Source organism: Molossus molossus, unplaced genomic scaffold, assembly GCF_014108415.1.
Source record: "Molossus molossus isolate mMolMol1 unplaced genomic scaffold, mMolMol1.p scaffold_m16_p_2, whole genome shotgun sequence".
Taxonomy (NCBI): Eukaryota; Metazoa; Chordata; class Mammalia; order Chiroptera; family Molossidae; genus Molossus; species Molossus molossus.
The window spans coordinates 103302282-103323197 of NW_023425355.1; the positions used below are offsets into that span (position 1 = coordinate 103302282).

The window sequence follows — 20916 nt, forward strand, 5'->3', positions numbered from 1 at the left end:
TCTCCTGTAAAGTCAACCTCTCTGTTTTTATGAACATTTTCTTCTCAATAAATATATATCTTGAAGTCTCATCTACTGAAAAACAATATGAAACTAACAAAAAGTCAATTTTACTCATTTATTCCCCTATAATAATCATCCTAGTTTATGCTCTTTACACCATGTGTCTTTAAATGTTTGTCTACTATCTCTACTTCTTCACTTCTCATACTGAAATCTGGTTTGTTTCTACTACTACATAATATCACTTTTGCTAAAGCCTCATATTCCTCCTCTTCTTGTGCAACCTGTGTTCCAGACATGTTGAGTGTTTTTTTCCCTCATATGCTTATGCTTTACATGCACTTTATAACTTCTGTTTCATACATTTCTTCTCCATGGTCACTGGTTGAATTTCCTTTAAGACTCAGTTCAAATGTAATCTCCTATGTTCTACCATTATTTTCTTTTAATTTTTTTTTCTTTATTGATTTTAGAGAGAGAGGAAGGAAGAAGTAGGGAGAGATAAAAACATTGATGAGAGAGAACACCAATTGGCTGCCCTGACTGGGAATCGAACTGACAACCTCTTCGTGCATAGGTCGATGCTCAACCACTGAGCCACACCGGCTGAGCTGTTCTACCATTCTTGACTCACTTCCCTGCAACCTCTCCATTCCTGTCTCTTCCACAGGTACAAATTCCTCAGACACAGTTTATTTTTCTTCCCTCTACTTCATCACAGTATCTCTAATAGTACTAATATGTTCTCTTAACAATGCCCCAACAAGACAATTAATACTTCAAACACAGAAACTGGCTCATAAACATTTTTGTATCCTCATGCCTGGCACATAGTAGGTGTTCTGTCTACGAATGTTTTTTGAACTTAAATAATAAATAAATGATGCTGTCAAATTATAGGAATATAAAAGTAGAGAAGAGAGAATAGGCCTTGACTATGTATGGAAAAGAGAAGATGAACAAAGTAGCAAAGATGATTGGGGATGACAGAGAATGGAAAGCTAATAGGCTTAAAGTAAGAATGTTGTAATAGGACTGGTTATATTGAATGTAAACATGAGATGTTCAAGTAGCAATTTTGAGCTACTGAAAACAGAGGCACAAAACTTGGGAATGAAGTTGAGGTTTCCAATATAGAACCTGAAGATGGCCTTCTCTTATAGAAAGCAATTGTCCCAACAAAACTTATTTTAATTGAAATTTCACTTTCTTACCTCACATAGATTTGGCAAAGGTGGTAATTAAGAGCTTCCTATTTATAATCTGGGACTAAATTACTGTGGTTGCATATGTCTGAGTAAATAAGAAATGAGGACAGACATTCAGGTTCCCTTTTAGTCATCCATCCATTCAACAAACATCCCGCAAGCACCTATTCTCTACCATACTTTGTGCTAGGTGCTGGTCTAAAGGAGACAAAGTCCCTGCCTTCATGTAATAAATGGGGCTGTGAACAAAACAAATAATCACATGAATGTATATAAAAGAAATCATGAGTTAGAAATTGTGAAAAACACAATGAAGTAAAGAATAATTGGGGACCTGCCTTAAGAATTCTTTAAGAAAGTGATATTTAAACAATAAACTTTGATGTTTAAACTTCTCAATGGCTGCCTGGCCAGTGTGGCTTAGTGGTTGAGCATCAACCCATGCACCAAGAGGTCACCGGTTCGATTCCTGGTCAGGGCATATGCCCAGGTTGTAGGCCCAATCCCCAGTGGGGGGCATACAGGAGGCAGCCAGTCAATGTTCTCTCTCATCGATGTTTCTATCTCTCTCTTCCTCTCCCTCTCCCCTCCTCTCTCTCTAAAATAAATAAAGAATTTTTTTTTAACTTCTCAATGGCCAATTACTTAGAAATAGAGCCAAAAATATGAATTAGGAGTCATTCAAAGTTGGGGATCTTACTTGTATATCCAGTTGACCCTATCAACCTGATACACACACACACACACACACACCACCACCACCACCACCACTACCACCACCACCATTACCATCATTCCCATTCTTGGCTGCAGAAGAGCAAAGACTGTTGGAATCAAGGGATAGGAAGGGCTCTGTGATAACTAGTGTCCAAAGATGACCTCCAATGAGCCTTTACTTCCCAGTGTTCAGACCCTTTTATAATCCCCTACCACATTGACTCTGGGCTGTCCCTGTGACTAGTTTTTGCCAATAGTATGTGGCAGAAATGATGCTTTGTAATTTCTGAAGTTGAGTCTTAAGGGATCTGAAGTTCTTTTGTCACCACTTAATACAATCCTTTTTGAAGCCAGCTATTTTGCTGTGAGAAAGCCCAAGCAACAATATAAAGAGGTCTGCATGAAGAAAAAACAAACACTCAGCCAATAGTCCAGCTGAGTTCCCAGCCAACAGTTAGCACCAACCAACCAGCAAAATGAATGAGACCATTTTGGACCTTCCAGCCATACCAGAAACTCAACTGATAGCACATGAAGCAGAACTGCCAGGTCAATACACAGGATCATGAATTAAAAATAAACAATTGTTGTTCTAAGCCAGTAAATGTTGCAGCAGTAACTGAAGTAAGTCCTTACACTAAAGAAAGACCAAAAGTAAGATAATGTGTTAAGTCAAAGTTGCATACATTTATGCTTTGTGCTTTTTAAAATTGGTTTCAGAGAGAGAGATTTGGTGTTCCACGTACTTATTTATATATTCATTGATTACTTCTTGTATGTGCCCTGACCAGGGTTCAAATCTACAACCTTGTTGTATTAGGACAACACTCTAACCAACTACGCTACCTAGCCAGGGCCATGCATTTTGGTTTTTATTTAGTTTTTACTCTACAAATTTTTTTTATAATGATCAGTAATTACCTTTATAATCAGAAAACAAAAACATGGTAATAACTTAAAAGTAGGAGCATTCCTGGATGATTTGGGTAGCCTTGGCCAGAGGTTTGAATGGTCAGCTTGATAGATGACTGCCCATACAATCCCTTTGCTGACTCTCTGTTGACTGCACAAATAAGAACCATGTTTATCACCTAGTCAGTGCAGTATTTTGGTAAAGCATCTTCTTGACTCATATGAGTCCAGGCAGGCTATTTTTAGAGGTAAAATAAAAGGCAACCCCCCCCCCAATATATTTGGAAACTCAAAGTAGAATGTAGTTAAGCAAAGAAATAAAATCAATAATATAGAAAAACAAATGATGTCGCTAAAGGAGGCTGAAATGCTTGGGGACTTGGGGAAAGAGCAGCTGGACATTACTGAAAACAGTTGAACCCTTGCTATTGAAAGAAAACTCCAGTGCAGACCTTTAAGTATGTTAACAGCACTCTTGTCAGTTTAAATCTTCACCTTCCTTTTACTCATTGTCTTTACCAGCACACTTCTTGCCATTAAATTGTCAAGTGACAATTCATTTTCATCCAGTCTGTGGAACATACATCAATTTATTCAGATTCAGTCAAACAACGACTTTGGTGACAGTCTTCTGTATATGCATGTATGAATGTATGATATTTTCCAGGTCCCTCCATGTCATCTCAAAGGATACGAGATCTTTCTTTCTTACAGCTGCATAGTACTCCATTGTGTATATGTACCACTGCTTTTTAGCCATTCACCTACTGATGGACACTTGGGCTGTTTCCAGATCTTAGCTATTGTAAATAATGCTACTATGAACATCGGGATACTTATATTCTTTCTGATGGGTGTTTTAGGCTTCTTGGGGTATATTCCTAGAAGTGGGATCACTGGGTCAAATGGAAGTTCAATTTTTAATTTTTTGAAGTAACACCATATTGTTTTACATAGTGGCTGCACCAGTCTTCATTCCCACCAGCTGTGTACTAGAGTCCCCTTTTCTCCATACCTTTGCCAACATTTATGGTTTGATGATTTGTTGATGACAGCCATTCTGACAGGTGTGAGGTGATACCTCTTTGTTGTTTTGATTGGCATCTCTCTGATGATTAGTGATGTTGAACATTTCTTCATATGTCTCTTAGCCATTTGTATGTCCTGTTTGGAGAGGTGTCTATTTAGTTCCTCAGCCCATTTTTTTTTTTTTTTTTATTAATTAATTTTTGTTACAGATGTTTTTCCTTTTTCCCCCACTGATTTCCCCCTCCCCCACACTCCCTGCCCCGTCCCCAGTTTGTTGTCCATGTCCACTGTTCATGCATACATGCATATAAGTTCTGTGGTTTATCTCTCCCCCACCACCTCCTCTTCTGGGGATTGTCTGTCTGTACCAACTTCCACGTCTCTGGGACTACCCTGTTCCTCAGACTGTTATGTTCATCATTTTCCAAAAATAAGTGAGATCATATGATACTTGTCTTTCTCTGCTTGGCTTGTTTCATTTAGGATGACACTTTCCAGGTCCCTCCATGTAGTCTCAATAGATAAGAGATCTTTCTTTCTTACAGCTGCGTAGTACTCCATTGTGTATATGTACCACAGCTTTTTATCCATTTGTCTACTGATGGACACTTGGGCTGTTTCCAGACCTTAGCTATTGTAAATAGTGCTGCTACAAACATGGGGGTACATATATTCTTTCTGATTGGTGTTTCAGGCTTCTTAGGGTATATTCCTAGAAGTGGGATCACTGGGTCAAATGGAAGTTCAATTTTTAATTTGTGGAAGCAACACCATATTGTTTTCCATATTGGCTGCACCAGTCTGCATTCCAACCAGCAGTGTACTAGATTCCCCTTTTCTCCACACCCTCGCCAACACTTGTTGTTTGATAATTTGTTGATGGCGTCCATTCTGACAGGTGTGAGGTGGTACCTCATTGTTGTTTTAATTGGCATCTCTCTGATGATTAGTGATGTTGAGCATTTCTTCATATGTCTCTTAGCCATTTGTATATCCTGTTTGGAGAGGTGTCTGTTTAGTTCCTCTGCCCATTTTTTAATTGGGTTCTTTGTCTTCCTTTAGTGGAGTTGTATAAGCACTCTATATATATTAGAAATTAACCCCTTATCTGATATACCATTGGCAATGATGCTCTCCAATACAGAGGGTAGACGTTCCGTTTTGATGATTGTATCTTTCGCTGTGCAGAAGCTTTTGAGTTTGATGTAGTCCCATGTGTTCATTTTCTTGTTTGTTTCTATTGCCTTAGATGATGTATCAGTGAAAATTCTGCTGCGTATGATGTCTGAAATTTTGTTGCCCACAGTTTCTTCTAGGATTTTTATAGATTCATGAGTCACATTTAAATCTTTTATCCGTTTTGAGTTTATTCTTGTGTAGGGTGTAAATTGATGGTCTAGTTTCATTTTTCTGCATGTAGCTGACCAATTTTCCCAGCACCATTTATTAAAGAGGCTGTCCTTACTCCACTGTATGCTCTTGCCACCTTTTCAAATATTAATTGAGCATATTGCCTTGGGTCCATTTCTGGGTTCTCTGTTCTGTTCCACTGGTCTATATGCCTGTTCTGGTGCCAGTACCAGGCTGTTTTGATTACAGTGGCTTTGTAGTATAAGCTGAAATCTGGCAATGTGATCCCTCCTACTTTGTTCTTCCTTTTCAAGATTGCTGTAGCTATTTGAGGTCTTTTTTGGTTCCATATGAACTTTTGAAGTACATGTTCTAATTCTGTGAAGTATGCCATTGGTATTTTGATGGGATTGCAATGAATCTATAGATTGCTTTGGGTAATATGGACATTTTAATGATGTTAATTCTCCCAATCCTTAAACAGGGTATGTGCTTCCACTTTATTATATCTTCCTCTATTTCTTTTTTCAATGACCTGGAGTTTTCTGTGAATAGGTCCTCTGTTTCTTTGGTTAAGATTATTCCTAGGTATCTTAATTTTTTTTCTGCAATGGTAAATGGGATTGTTTTCTTAGTTTCTCTTTCTGTGAGTTCATCCTTTGTGTATAAGAATGGCATCGATTTCTTGATGTTAATGTTGTATCCTGCTACTTTGCCAAATTCATTTATTAAGTCTAGTAAATATTTAATGGAGTCTTTGGGGTTTTCTACATATAGTATCATGTCATTTGCGAATAATGACAGTTTCACTTCCTCCTTTCCAATTTGGATCCCTTTTATTTATTTTTTTACCTGTCTGATTGCTGTGGCTAAGACTTCCAGTACTATGTTAAATAAGAGTGGCAAAAGTGGGCATCCTTGTCTTGTTACTGTTCTTAAGGGAAATGCTTTTTGTTTTGGCTCATTGAGTATAATGTTGGCTTTAGGTCTTTCATATATGTCCTTTATTATGTGGAGATATGACCCCTCTATTCCCAGATTGCTGAGCGTTTTTATCAGAAATGGGTGCTGGATTTTGTCAAATGCTTTTTCAGCATCTATTGATATGATCATATTACTTTTATTTCATTTTGTTTATGTGGTGTATCACATTTATTGATTTGCAAATATTGTACCAGCCTTACATCACTGGGATGAATCCCATTTGGTCATGGTGAATAATTTTTTTGATGTATTGTTAGATTCAATGTGCTAGTATTTTGTTCAGGATTTTGGCATCTATGTTTGTTCATCAGGGATATTGGCCTGTAGTTTTTTTTCTTTGTAGTGTCTTTTTTTGATTTTGAAATTAGAATTCTGATGGCCTTTTAAAACAAGTTTGGAAGTCTTCCTTCTTCTTGAATTCTTTGAAATAGTTTGAGGAGAAGGGAAATTAGTTCTTCTGTGAATGTTCAGTAAAATTCCCCTGTGAAGCCGTCCAGGCCTGGGCATTTGTTTGCTGGAAGAGTCTTGATTACATCTCCAATTTCTTTTGTTGTTATCGGTCTATTCAAGTTTTCTATATCTTCCCAGTCCAATTTGGGAGACTCTGTGTTTCTAAAAATTTGTCCATTTTGCTTAGATTGCTGAATTTGTTGCCATATAATTGTTCATAATATTTGTTAACGATGCTTTGTATTTCTGTGGTGTCAGTTATTATTTCTCCTCTGTCATTTATGATTTTGTGTATTTGGGTTCTCTCTCTTTGTTTCTTGGTGAGGCTAGCTAAGGGTTCATCAATCTTGTTTATCTTTTCAAAGAACCAGCTCTTTGTTTCATTGGTCCTTTGAATTGTTTTTTTTTGGTCTCCAAGTCATTTATTTCTGTTCTGATCTTTACTATTTCCTTCCTTCTACTTGCTCTGGGGTTTTCTTTTTGTTTGCTTCTTAGTTCTTTAAGTTGTGAGGTTAGATAGTCTATTAGAAAATTTTCTTGCTTCTTGAGGTAGACCTGTAGTACTATGAACTTCCCTCTCAGAACTGCTTCCGCTGTATCCCATAGACTTAGGTTGTTGTGTTCGTTTTCATTTGTTTCTTGGAAGTTTTCAATTTCTTCCTTGAACTCCATGGTAACCCATTTATTGTTCAATAACATGCTATTTAGCCTACATGTTTTCAAATATCTTTGCAGGTTCTTGTTGCAATTGTTTTCTAGTTTCATGCCATTGTGATCTGAGAAGATGCTTGATCTGATTTAATACTTCTTGAACTTGTAGAGACTTAGATTGTGCCCTAACATGTGGTCTATCTTTAAGAATGTCCCATGTGCACTTAAGAAGAATGTGAATTTTGCAGTTTTGCGGTATAATTCTCTGTAGATATCTATGAAATTCATTTAATCCAGTGCTTCATTTAGAGTCTGTGTTTCCTTGTTACGTTTTTTTTGTCTAGATGATCTATTCAGTGATGTCAGTGGGCTGTTGATGTCCCCTGATATGATTGAATTTCTGTTGATTTCTCCTTTGAAGTCTTCTAGAAGATTTTTAATATATGTTGGTGCTCCTATATTGGGTGCATATATGGTTACCAAGGTTATATCTTCCTGTTGAATAGATCCTGTCAATATTATGTAGTGGCCTTCTTTGTCTCTAGTTATGGTCTTCTTTTAGAAATCTACTTTATCAGATATGTCTATTGCTACCCCAGCTTTGATTTTCTTTGCGTTTGCTTGAAAGATTTTTTTTCCATCTCTTCACTTTCAACCAATGTGAGTTTTTTGTTGTGTGGCTGGTCTCTTGTAAACAACAAATATGTGAATCATGCTTTCTTATCCAGTCAGCTACTCTGTGTCTTTTTATCAGGGCATTCAAATAATTCACATTTAAGGTGATAATTAATATGTACTTATTTATTGCCATTTATGTTTAGTGTGGTTCTATTTTACTTCCTATTTCTTCTACTAATTACAGGAGTGGTTTTAGCATATCTTGCAGTGCTGGTTTGGTGTTAACATATTTCCTTAGACTTTTTTTTCTGAGAAGCTCTTTATTTTACCCTATATTTTGAATGATAGCTTTGCTGGAAAGAGTAGTCTTGGATTCATATCCTTGTTTTTCATGACCTTGATTACATCATGCCAGTCCCTTCTGACCTGTAGTGTTTCTTTTAAGAAGTCAGCTGAGAGCCTTATGGATTTTCCTTTGTATGTAACCTGTTGCTTATCTCTTGCTGCCTTTAGGATTCTCTCTTTGTCTTTAATTTTTGGCTTTTTAATTACTATGTGTCTTGGTGTGGTCCTGTTTGGGTTCTTCTTACTTGTGGCTCTCTGTGTTTCTTGAACTTGAATGCCTTCTTCCTTCACCAAGTTAGGAAAGTTTTCTGTCACCGTTTCTTCAAACATATTCTCTAACCCTTGCCCATTTTCTTCCTCTTCGGAGACTCCTATGATGCAAATGTTATTACGTTTTCAGTTGTCTCACAGTTCTCTTAAGCTTTCTTCCTGCTTTTTAATTTTTTTTTTCTTTTTGTTTTCTGAATGGTTGATTGTATCTACCTTGTCTTCTAATTCACTGATACGGTTCTCTGCTTCCTCTATTCTGCTGTTCAGTCCTTCCAATGTGTTTTTAATTTCTGCTGTGTCATTTTTCATTTCCACTTGTTTGGTTTTCAATGTTTCTATATCTTTACTCATGGTGCTCATGTACTTACTCACGTTGTTGGGCTGCCTCAAGATCATGGCTCTGAATTCTACCTCTGATAATTTCCTTCACTGCATTTCATTGATCTCATCTTTGATAGAATTCTCTTGTTCTTTCATTTGGGATTTGGGTTTTTTTGTTTGTTTTTTCATTTTGGCTATCTCAGTGAGTTTTGGAGCCTGCCAAATTTTCCCTGTAAGTGTTGGTGTTCTGCTGTTTGTGGCTCCCTCTATTGTGTTTGGATGGGCCTCGGCAGGCCCACGTTAAACACCACTGTCAAGTCTTACTTTCCTGGGTAGATTTACAATCCCAGGAATAATTCAGTTATCCTCTAGCTTTTTCATGGAGGCTAGTAGTCTCAGTTACTCAGTGCCTTGGAATATAGCCCTGGTATTCTACATAAGAGGATTTCTAGCGGGTGGGATAGATGCTGGTTGTTGATGGGCTTCAATTTGCATTTCTGTGCCTCACCTGGGAAAGGCTGAATTTCCAAGGGTGTGGAGCTGATGCTTTTCCCCACCATTGAGGAAAAGAGCACACTGGGCAATGACCTTTGTCGCCACAACTCAGCAAAAAATCTGACTGCCCTCCCGATTCCCAGTATCCCCACAGAGTTCCTGCCCAGTCTGTCCTCCCTCTGCAGTAGCACCCAGGTAAGTGGCTATGGCTATTTTAGCACTCTGTCCTGGCTCTCTGTGCTGTGGAGTGGGCTTTGTCTTTATTCCCCAAGGGTGCTGCTCACAGCTAAGACTGCTACAGTCCATGGGCTCCCAGCCTACCACTGTCTCACGCCTCCACAGATCCTACCAGTGTCCTTGGTTATATGTGCTGTCCTTCTGCTTTTCTGTTGCTTTTTTTCCTGAGGATTTGTCTTTATTTTAGTTGTAATTTCTGCTTGATCCTGGGAGATCCTCTGTGTAGCTTTCATTCACTCCGCCTCTATTTTCACATCCTCTACGCCTATCTTGTGTGCAGCTGGGTCACACAGGCCTCTCTGGTGCCCCCGCAACTTGAAGGTCCCTCAGTTAAGTGGATTGCACAGTCCCTTTGGGGACCCTGCTCTATGCCTATGTTATTGGTCTGCTGGGTCGCACAGGCCTCTCTGGTGCTTCAGCACCCTGCAGGTCCCACCAGGAACTAGATCACACAGTCCCTGCTGGGTCACACTGGCCTCTCTGGTGGCCCCGCACCTTGTAGGTCCCACCAGGGGGCAGCATGATTGCACCAGTCTCTCTGAGGCTCTGGCTTCCCCCTGCTCTTGTGAGCTGCTGGATTGCACAGGCCTCTGTGGAGTCCCAGGTCCAACCACCGGCAGCTGGGGAGTGCTGCTGCCCTGTGGTGCTCAACTGCTGCTCAGGTTTTGCTTTAGTTTTTGGGGATGGGTGTCAGCTGCTTGTCTGTGCTTCTGTTGCCTGGGGATGGATGTCTGTTCCCCAGCCTCTGTTGCTGGGGGTATATCTTGACTCTGATCTGGCTGCTACTATGGGGGATGGTTCTGGGCTCTCGGCTGTCCATGGGTTCCATGACTGGCACCTTGGGAACTCCACTACTGCACACTGGTCTGTGTTGACACATAGTGTCCACTGGTCCGATGGTACCAGGTGCACTGGTGGACTCAGGTTGCTGGGCCCTAGCTGCTCCCACTGCCTCCTCCCAAGGAAGATCCGAGATCTTACAAAATGGTGGGACCTCCCTGGGGTGCAAGGAGAAGCGCCCTGAAGAGCCGCTTACCATGGTAGCCAGCTGCTCTTGTCCACAGCACAGGACCTTCTGCTCCATGTCTCTGCACTGCACAAGTTTAGTCGTCCACCTTCACGTCAACTCACACTCTCTCACATACTAGCTCACTCTCTCACATACACTCTCCCTGTAATCCTGCCCACCGCCACCTATTTCTCTTTGAAAAATTAATTCTTGACAGAAAAAAAAAAAAGTACTCTACTTTGTATTCAATCAACTGTGGTTTGAAAATAGTCTCCTTTTTACCTTGTACTAAAATTTAAAAATACAATAAATATGTAAATATGTTCTTATTCAATCAAATACCTGTGTTTGAAAACTAATGTCTGTGGAAATAAAAAATGTTGCCTCAGAGACACCTAATAAAATCTATTAGGAAGCCACTGAGATTAAAGAGCTTTTGGAAAAAATGTAGGTTCTAAAATTGATGATAAGAACTTTTAGTAGTGACTAGTTCGGGTAGTTACTTGAGGGGTTGGGTACATAGGGAAGGGTCTTTGTTCTTGGTCATTCTGTAGGCAGCATGTGAGGACCTGCAGTCTTTACCATTATACAGAAAGGTTTTATTTACTGAGTCACTAGAAAAGCTGTAAGAAAAATTTTTGGTTTTAAATGAAAAGTAGTATCTATTTATTGATTTATTCAAAACATATTTATTGGGTTACTACTCCATATCATGCCCTGTTATAGGTCCTGGGGATATAGCAGTGAACAAAACAAAGTTGCTGCTCTCCCAGAATCTACATTTTCAGTAACTAAATGAGAAATGGTAGTAAACACAATTTTTTTCAATCCTCACCCGAGGATATTTTTCTATTTATTGATAGATAGATAGATAGATAGATAGATAGATAGATAGATAGATGATAGATAGATACAGGGAGAGAGAGAGAAACATGGACATGAGAGGGACACATTGACTGGTTGCCTCCCGTGCGACCCAGACCAGGGCCGGGGACAAACCCAAACAAGGTTCGTGCCCTTGGCTGGAATAGAACCTGTGACTCATTGGTTCGCATGCCGATGCTCTATCGCTGAACCAAACTGGCCAGGGTAGTAAACACTATTTTTAAATGGTGGTAAGGGCAAGATCCATTTGTGAGTGATGCCTGTGATTTCATTTGCACAGCTGTGGCTGACTCCTGAACAGTGATTTAAATTCCCTTATGGGCATCTCTTTATCAACATCAGGGAGCCACCTCCATCCCCAAGATTCTTCCTTTTCTGTTTTAGCTCCTGACTTCCCATCCTTCATCTCTATGAGGCTGACTGTTGGGTATCAGGATACATTAATAAATGAATGTTGACTCCACCTATGGAATAGGCTCCTCCACTTGTTTTAGTCTCAAAGAAAGATCTTGAGTGTCCCAATCTGTTGGCTGAAGGTTATGCCATATAAGAAAATGTAGTGAATGTGAAAGCAGGTCAGAGAGTGAGGGATGGATCTGAATTCTTACTCTGGTTGGTTGGTTAGTTACTTACTCCTAAGGAACACCTTGCTGTGGGACTATAAAACTAAGAATATATGATAATGCCCAAGAGTAGTCAGAAAAAGATAAACACAGGGAAGTACCATAGATAGAAAGGACCAAGGCAGATAGAAAGAATCAGCTAGAATGTAGATATTTGTATTTTCCAAGTTAAAAAAATTTTATAACTTCCTAAATTAAAAAAAAAAATGCATGCATTTGCTGCCTTTGTGAGGAAAGAAAAAATTCAAACTGAAAACTAAAGTCATCCTTATTATAGTTGATACACATAGCATAGTGCTAAAACACACCTGTATCAGGATAACTTTTTAATAAATTTTGAAGTGAAATTCAACATAATGAAAAACTAGCATCATCAGGCTCTAAAGTTCTTTCCAAAATTTCCATAAAACTCTCAATCTACCTCTTGACTTTTCCTCTAATTAAAACCTGATTATCATCAAGTGCTAGCATTCCACATACATAAAATAATTTCTTATTCAACTTTATCGTTTGTTCATTTACTCATTTTAGAGCATCACATTCTTTTCTTCTGCATCACAAGTGTCTCTGTATCAGCTACATTATAAAGTAAATTGGTTTGATTGGCTAGCTTTGGGACCTAACAACCATTTATAAAAGATTTTCTTTCTTTCTATTTTATATAGACATATATAATTCAAATATATTTTACACTATTATTTCTCTTAATAGGTTTTGAATTTCAGTACTTTTAGTCTTTTCCCTGAAACTTTATTGAGGTATAATTGATAAAATTGTAAGATATTGAAAGTGCAAAATGATGACTTTATATATGTATACATTATAAAAGGATTCCCCACATCTAATTAACTAACATGTCTATTATCTTACATATTTACTTTTTTAAAAATGAGAACATTTAAGTTCTACTCTCAGCAAATTTCAATTATATAATAAAGTATTATCATCTACAGTCATCATGCTGTGCATTAGATCCTCGTAACTCATTTATACGTGAAGTTTGTAACCTTTTCCCAACCTCTCCCTATTGGCTCCCACCCTGCCCCTGGCAACCACAATTCTATTATCTGTTTCTGTGAGTTCCAAAATTTTAAAAAATATTCCACATATAAGTGATATAATGCAGCCTTTGTCTTTCTCTGTCTAATTTATTTTACTTAGCATAATGCCCTCAAGGTCCATCTATGTTGTTCCTATGCAAGATTTTGTTCTTTCTAATGGCTGAACAGTATTTCACTACACATACATATACTAGTATATACTACACAACAATATGTATTATATATAGTGTTATATATAAAGAAATGTAGATATATAACATTTTATTTATCCATTTATTGTTTGACTGACATTTAGGTTATTTCCATACCTTGGCTATTGTAAATAATACTACTGTAAACATAGGAATACAGATATCTCTTCAAGATAATTATTTTGGTTTTTGGTTTGGAGGAGGCTTAAATGCAACTTTCTTTGATCATACTGAATCAGAGTTCATCTGACACCAGCTGTTTCCACCATGCTGCTGAAGTCCAAGCCCATCAAAATCAAAGTCATATATCTGAGGTGCATCAATGAGGAAAATGGTGCAACGTCTACCCTGGCCCCATATCGGGCCCCTGGATTTGTCTCCAAAAATGGTTGGTGATGACATTGCCAAAACAAACAGTAATTGGAAGGGTCTGAGGATTACAGTGAAATTGACCATTTAGGACATATAGTCCCAGATTGATGTAGTACCTTCTGTCCCTGCCCTGATTGGCTAAGTTCCCAAAGAACTGCTAAGAGACAGAAAGAAGTAAATAAACATCAAACACAGTGAAAATATCACTTTTGATGAGATTGTCAACATTGCCCAATATATGTGACACCTCTCTTTAGCTAGAGAACTCTCTGGAACCATTAAAGAGATCCTGGGGACTTCTCAGTCTATAGGCTGCAATGTTGATGGCTGCCATCATCACGACATCATAGATGACAGCAACAGTGGTGCAGTGGGATACCCAGCTAATTAAGAACCACAAAGGTAAATATTTCAATTAAAGATTATTTGACAACCAAAAAAAATTAATTATTTTGTTTATAAAAGATTTTGTATAGAAAAATGAATTCTGTACTTCACACAACTGACATACAAATGAACTTTGAAACTCAAACCACTTATAAATTAGCAATGACCTGTTTGTGATTGATAAATGTACAAATGAGTGTTGCAGACAATAAATCTTATCGAAATTCAGATGAAAAGAGCTCTCTGTCTTAAAGATTCTAGGAAGGATTTTACAGATGAGACAAGAAAATATCCTAGGCAGTAGGAGCTGGGGCATTAAAGCAAGACTTGCCCAGGGTATATTTAAGGGTAATTTCTCAGGGGAATGGCTTGGATGAAAAATGTTAGAGATGTATTAGGGTCTATTACAGCAAGTAATAGGAGTATTCAGAGTTTGTATGACCTTCCCTGTTAGTACTCTCAACCAACTTGAACACAGAACAATACACAGCTCTGCATATGTGTGTGTAGAAATCATTACCTCTGCCTCCAAATTATAGTTTGTCTTTTTACTATACTCCTAATCTCAGTGAATGGCACCACAGTTCACTCATTTGCACCAGGTAAAAACCTGGGACATTTTCCTTGACAAATCCTACCTCTTCATTCCTACATACAAGCCACCAACAAACCTTGTGAGCGTTAGCCCACAAACATATCCTGAATTCACCCACTGCTCTCCTGCCATACTAGCTTCCACTGCTATCTCCACAGTCAAAACCACCAACATGTCTCACTTGGATTCAATATCTTTCTGCATCCATACTTTCTACTTTTAATCAGTCCACTCCACACTGCAGTCAGTGACCTTACTGAAAGCCCATCTGATTGCATGTTTTAAACTCTTCAGTGGTTTCCCACTGGTTTTAGAAAAAAAACCTTAACATGGCATTTCATGGTTGCTCCCCTACTATATCTCTAATTGTACCTCAAACCATACACTCCCTACTCTCTATATTCAGTCACACTAGCCTTCTTTCAGTCCTTCCTCCTTCCCATGTCTCTGCTGACGGGGGACTTTGAACACACTGTTCACTCAGCTTGAAGTGTTCTTCCTTCACTCTTCACCTACTTAACTTCTATTCATTCTTCAGATTTTTACTACATAGAAATTCCCCTGAGAATCCTTACTTTGTCTGCCAGTATAAATTAGGCCTTCATATTATTCTCTCATAGCATGTGGAAGTTTTCCTTCCCAGCACTTTTCAAATTTGGACTTTCAGATTTGCCTGTGTAATTAATTAATACCTGTCTTTGTTATTAGATTGTGAGCTCCAGGTAGGGGAAAGCAGGGACTAGATTTGTTTTTTGCTTTCCAATATTCCCCTATCCTTTTGCTCCTCTTTTCCCAGAAATACTGGAAGTCAGAGGGAGGAAGGAGTGAAGCTTTGATAATTGCTACAGAAATAATCATTGACTTTTTTCCAGTTTTGGGGATGTGAGGAACCATGAGAAGCAAAGTCTCCTATTACACCCTGTACACGGTGGTGCAAAAAGTCCTGTACCAGAACCAGTGCCAAGTTTTTGGAACCGGTAAAGCTGCAGATCAGCTTGAAGAACTATGACCCTCAGAAGCACAAATGCTTCTCAGGTGCTGTCAGGCTTTAACCCACTCACCATCCCAAGTTCTCTGTATGTGTTCTGGGGGGGACCAGTAGCTTTTTGAGGAGGCCAAGGCCATAGATATCACCCACATGGACATCAAGGCACTAAAGAAACTCAACAAGAAAAAGAAACTGGTCAAGAAGCTAGCCAAGAAGTATGGTGCCTTTTTGGCTTCAGAGTCTCTGACCAAGCAGATCCCACAAATCCAGGGCCCAGGCCTGAATACGGTTGGCAAGTTCCCCTTCTTGTTGACCCACAATGGGAACATGGTGGCCAAAGCTGATAAAGTGAAATCCACAATCAAGTTCCAGATGAAGAAGGTGCTGTATCTGGTAGTGGCTGTTGGCCAGGTGAAGATGACAGATGATGAGCTCGTGTGCAACATTCACTTAGCTGTCGATTTTCTGGTGTCCTTGCTCAAAAAGAACTGGCAGAACGTCAGGGTTTTAAGTATCAAGAGTACCATGGGCGGGTCCCAGCACCTGCACAAAGGCTTAATAAACCACACACTACTATTTCTTTAAAAAGAAAAAATCTATGAGTGTCCTAAGATGAAAAAGAACATTGTTTTTTCCTCTACGTATGGGAAAATTAGTATATTAGAGAAATAAAATAGACATGTATTTTTTAATATGCATGGATTGCATAATAACATTCTAGTTGTGATGGACCCCATATATGACAGTGGTCCCATAAGATTATAATAGAGCTAAAAAATTCCTATTGCCTAGTGATGTTGTAGACACTATAATGTTATAGCACAATGCATTACTCATGTGATGCTGGTGTGAACAAACTTGCTCTGTCAGTCATATAAAAGTATAGCAATACAATTATGTACTGTGCCTAATACTGAATAATGATATATAATAAATAACTATGGTTACTGGTTTATGTGTGTATTATTCTATACTTTTATTATTATTTTAGAGTGTACTCTTTCTGTTTATTAAAAAAAAAAAAGTAAAACAGTATGTCATAATATGCTGGCAGCAGCCCCATATATCTCATGTTTACCGCATCTCGATTGCAACATTTTCTCTTGTGCTTGATTTAATCTCTTCTTGTTTTGTTCATCATGGGTCCTAAGCATGCAAAATCCACTGCTAATGTTGCCAGGAAGAGACTACGTCAAGTGATTGATCTGGAAATAAAATTAAAAGTGATTAAGAACTATGAAGTGGAAAATTAGTGATGGTTATTGTTCTCCAGTCAGGCATGTCCCATGCCACCACAGCTATGATCCTGAAGAACAAGAACAAAATGACAAAAGCTGTTAAAGCATCTGCTTCATCGAAGGCAATGAAACTAACAAAAATTCAAGAAGAGCCTATATCAGACATGGAGAAACTGCTAATGACCTGGATTGAAGACCAGACATAGAAGCATATCCCTCTTTTCATCATGATGATCACAGCTAAAGCAAAATATTTGTTTATAATATTGAAAGAAAAGGCTATACCTGACTGTGGTATTGAATTTACTGCTAGTTCTGGGTGGTTTAAATGATTCAAGAATTATTATTTATTACATAATGTGAAAGTAAGTGGTGAGTCTGTGAGTGCTGATGTAAAGGCAGCTAAAGACTTTTTTGGAAACTCTAGATAAGCTGATTGTGGAGGAGAATTACTTGCCAGAGCAATGCTTATTATGAATGAAGCCTCCTTGTTCTGGAAACAGATGATTTAAAGGACTTTCATCCATAAGGAGACCAAATTAGTGCTAGATTTTAGGGTTTTTAAAGAAAGGATAACAGTCTTGCTTGGGGGCAAAGCTTCAGGCTACAAATTGAAACCGTTTGTGATCCGGCACAGTGAAAATCCAGGTAGAGCCTTTAAGCATGTCAGTAAGCACATACTGCCAGTGTACTATAGGAGCAATAAAAAGCTATAGATGACCCAGCTCCTCTTCCAAGACAACCTTCTGAGTTGTTATTGCCAGCAAAATGGATAAGTTCTATTTGGAGAATAATGTATGTTTCAAGATTTTGTTTGTTGTTGATAATGCTCCTTCTTTTATTGTTGCTATCCTTCCTTTATTGGTGATCTATATCCCAACATCAAAGTGGCATTTCTCTCTCCAAAACTGCCTCTTTTATTTGACCAACAGGTAAGGGAGTTATAGTATATTTTAAGGCCTCCTACTTGAGGAGGACCTTTACCCAGACTACTGCTGCAAGTGAGGAAGACACTGAGAAAATACTGGTGCAATTCTGAAAGAATTACATCTCTGATTGCAATAACCTTCCTTGAGTTTGGGGTGATGTCACCAAAGAGTGTATGAATGGCATCTGGAAGAAGACACTCAAGAGATTTATCCATGCCTTCAAAGGATTTGCCAAGGATGAAGAAGTTGCAAAAATCAACGAAGTTATGGTTGAGATGGCAAATGGCTTTGATCTCGGTGTGGGTGAGGATGACATTGAGGAGCTCCAAGAGGTAGTTTCTGAGGAATTGACTAATGAGTTCCTGGAACTGGAACAGGAATATATAGCTGAAGAAGAGGAAACAGAAAAGGAAACTGCAGGAGAAAAGAAGAACCCCCAAGAAAATTCACAATGAAGGGTTTAGCAGAAGCTCTGGCAGACCTCAGCAAACTATTTAAAATGTTTGACAACATGGAATCCAACACAAAAAGGTTTTCATTAATAGAGAGGAACTCTATGGTATATTATCTACTTACAAGCAAATCTATGATAAAAAAAAAAAAAATCAAGCAAACTACCATGGACATACTTCTGAAAAGACTGAAACCTCCTCAAGAAGAGCCTCAGGCAAGTCATTCAGGAGGTATTCTAGAAAAAGGCATTGTTATCATAGGAGATGACAGTTCTATGTGTGTTTTTGCCCCAGAAGACCTTCCAATGGGACAAGATATACAGATGGAAGATATTGATATTGATGATCCTGACCTTATGTAGACTTAGGCTAAGGTATATGTTCATATCTTAGCTTTTAACAAAAATGTTTAAAAAGTAAATACTAATAATAATAACATATTAGTTTAAAATAAAAGAAATATTATAGAATAAGTATATAAAATATTTTTGTACAGCTATACAATATGTTTGTGTTTTAAGATGAACATTATTACAAAGAGTCAAAAAGTTTTAAAATTTACATCAAATTAAAAAGCTTCTGGGATGTGAAATGCAGTTAAGCAAATTATCAGAGGTAGAGTTCAGAGCCATAATCTTGAGGAAGCTCAACAGCATGAGTAAGGACATCAGCACTATGAGTAAAGATATAGAAATATTGAAAACCAACCAAGTGGAAATGAAGAATGACACAGCAGAAATTAAGAACACATTCAAAGGACTAACCAGCAGAGTAAAGGAAGCTGAGGACCAGATCATTGAATTAGAAGAAAGGGTAGAAATAATCAACCAAAAGAAAACATTGATTAAAAAATAGAACGACAGCTTAAGAGAACTATGGGACAACTGGAAATGTAATAACATTTGCATCATAGGAGTCTCCAAAGAGGAAGAAAATGGGCAAGGGTTAGAGAATATATTTGAAGAAATGGTGACAGAAAACTTTCCTAAGTTTGTGAAAAAGAAGGCATTCAAGTTCAAGAAGCAGAGAGAGGCCCAAGAAAGAAGAACCCAAACAGGCCCACACCAAGACACATCATAATTAAAATGCCAAAAATTAAAGACAAAGAGAGAATCCTAAAGGCAGCAAGAGATAAGCAACAGGTTACCTACAAAGGAAACTCCATAAGGCTCTCAGCTGACTTCTTTTTCTTTTTTACCTAGAAATGATTTATTTATTTCACTCTCTTTACAGATGGGGGGTGGGGAGCACAGCACAGAGAGGAAAGTGACTTACCTCAGGATCCCAATTACTTGGTGATGAAATGGGGTTCAGAGCAGTGTTGTTGTTGTTGTTGTTGTTGTTGTTGTTGTTTTTCATGAACATGCTGCCTCCTCCTTTACATATTCAGAAGTTGTATTTTTTTCATCACTTTGTATGGAGTTCTTTCTAAAACACAGGAATTATTATTTTTTTTGTTACAGATGTTTCTCCTTTTTTACCCCATTGACACCCTCCTACCCGTACCCCCACCCCATCCCCATCTTTGTTGTCCATATCCATTGGTTATACATACATGCATATAAGTTTTGTGGTTTATCTATTCCCACCCACCACCAACCCCTCTTCTGAGGGTTGGCAGTCACTCAGCTGACTTCTTAACAGAAACAATACAGGTCAAAAGAAAGTGGCATGAAGTAATCAAGGTCATGAAAAACGAAGATATGAATCCAAGACTACTCTACCCAGCAAGACTATCATTCAAAATAGAAGGTCAAATAAAGAGCTTCCCAGACAAAAAAAGGCTAAGAGTGAATATATTAACACAAACCAGCACTGCAAGATATGCTAAAAGGACTGCTGTAATTAGTAGAAGAAATAGGAAGTAAAATAGAACCACATTAAACGTAAATGGAAATAAATAAGTACATATCAATTATCACCTTAAATGTGAATGGTTTGAATGCTCTGATAAAAAGACACAGAGTAGCTGACTGGATAAGAAAGCATGACTCACATATTTGTTGTTTACAAGAAACCCACCTCACACCCACAAAAAAAACTCACATTGGTTGAAAGTGAAGAGATGGAAAAGAAATCTTTCAAGCAAACGTAAAGCAAAAAAAAAGCTGGGGTGGCAAAATCCATATCTGATAAAGTAGATTTCAAAATAAAGACCATCAATAGAGACAAAGAAGGCCACTACATAATGTTGAAAGGATCTATCCAACAGGAAGATATAACCTTGGTAAACATATATGCACCCAATATAGGAGCACCAACATATATTAAAACTGTTCTGGGGGACTTCAAAGGAGAAATCAACAGCAATACAATCATAGCAGTGGACTTCAAAAGCCCACTGACATCACTGGATAGGTCATCTAGACAAAAACTTAACGAAGAAACACAGACTCTGAATGATGCACTAGATTAAATGGATGTAATAGATATTTACGGAGAATTACACCCCAAAACTGCAAAATTCACATTCTTCTCAAGTGCATATGGAACATTCTCAAAGACAGACCACATGTTAGAACACAAACTAAGTCTCTACAAGTTCAAGAAGTATGAAATCATATCAAGCATCTTCTCTGATCACAATGACATGAAA

The 20916-nt window shown here is 38.1% G+C and overlaps 1 pseudogene; it reads left to right on the top strand.

Moving 5' to 3' along the window:
• Positions 1–15605: 15605 nt before the first annotated feature.
• Positions 15606–16286, top strand: LOC118635439 (annotated as a pseudogene).
• Positions 16287–20916: the final 4630 nt, after the last annotated feature.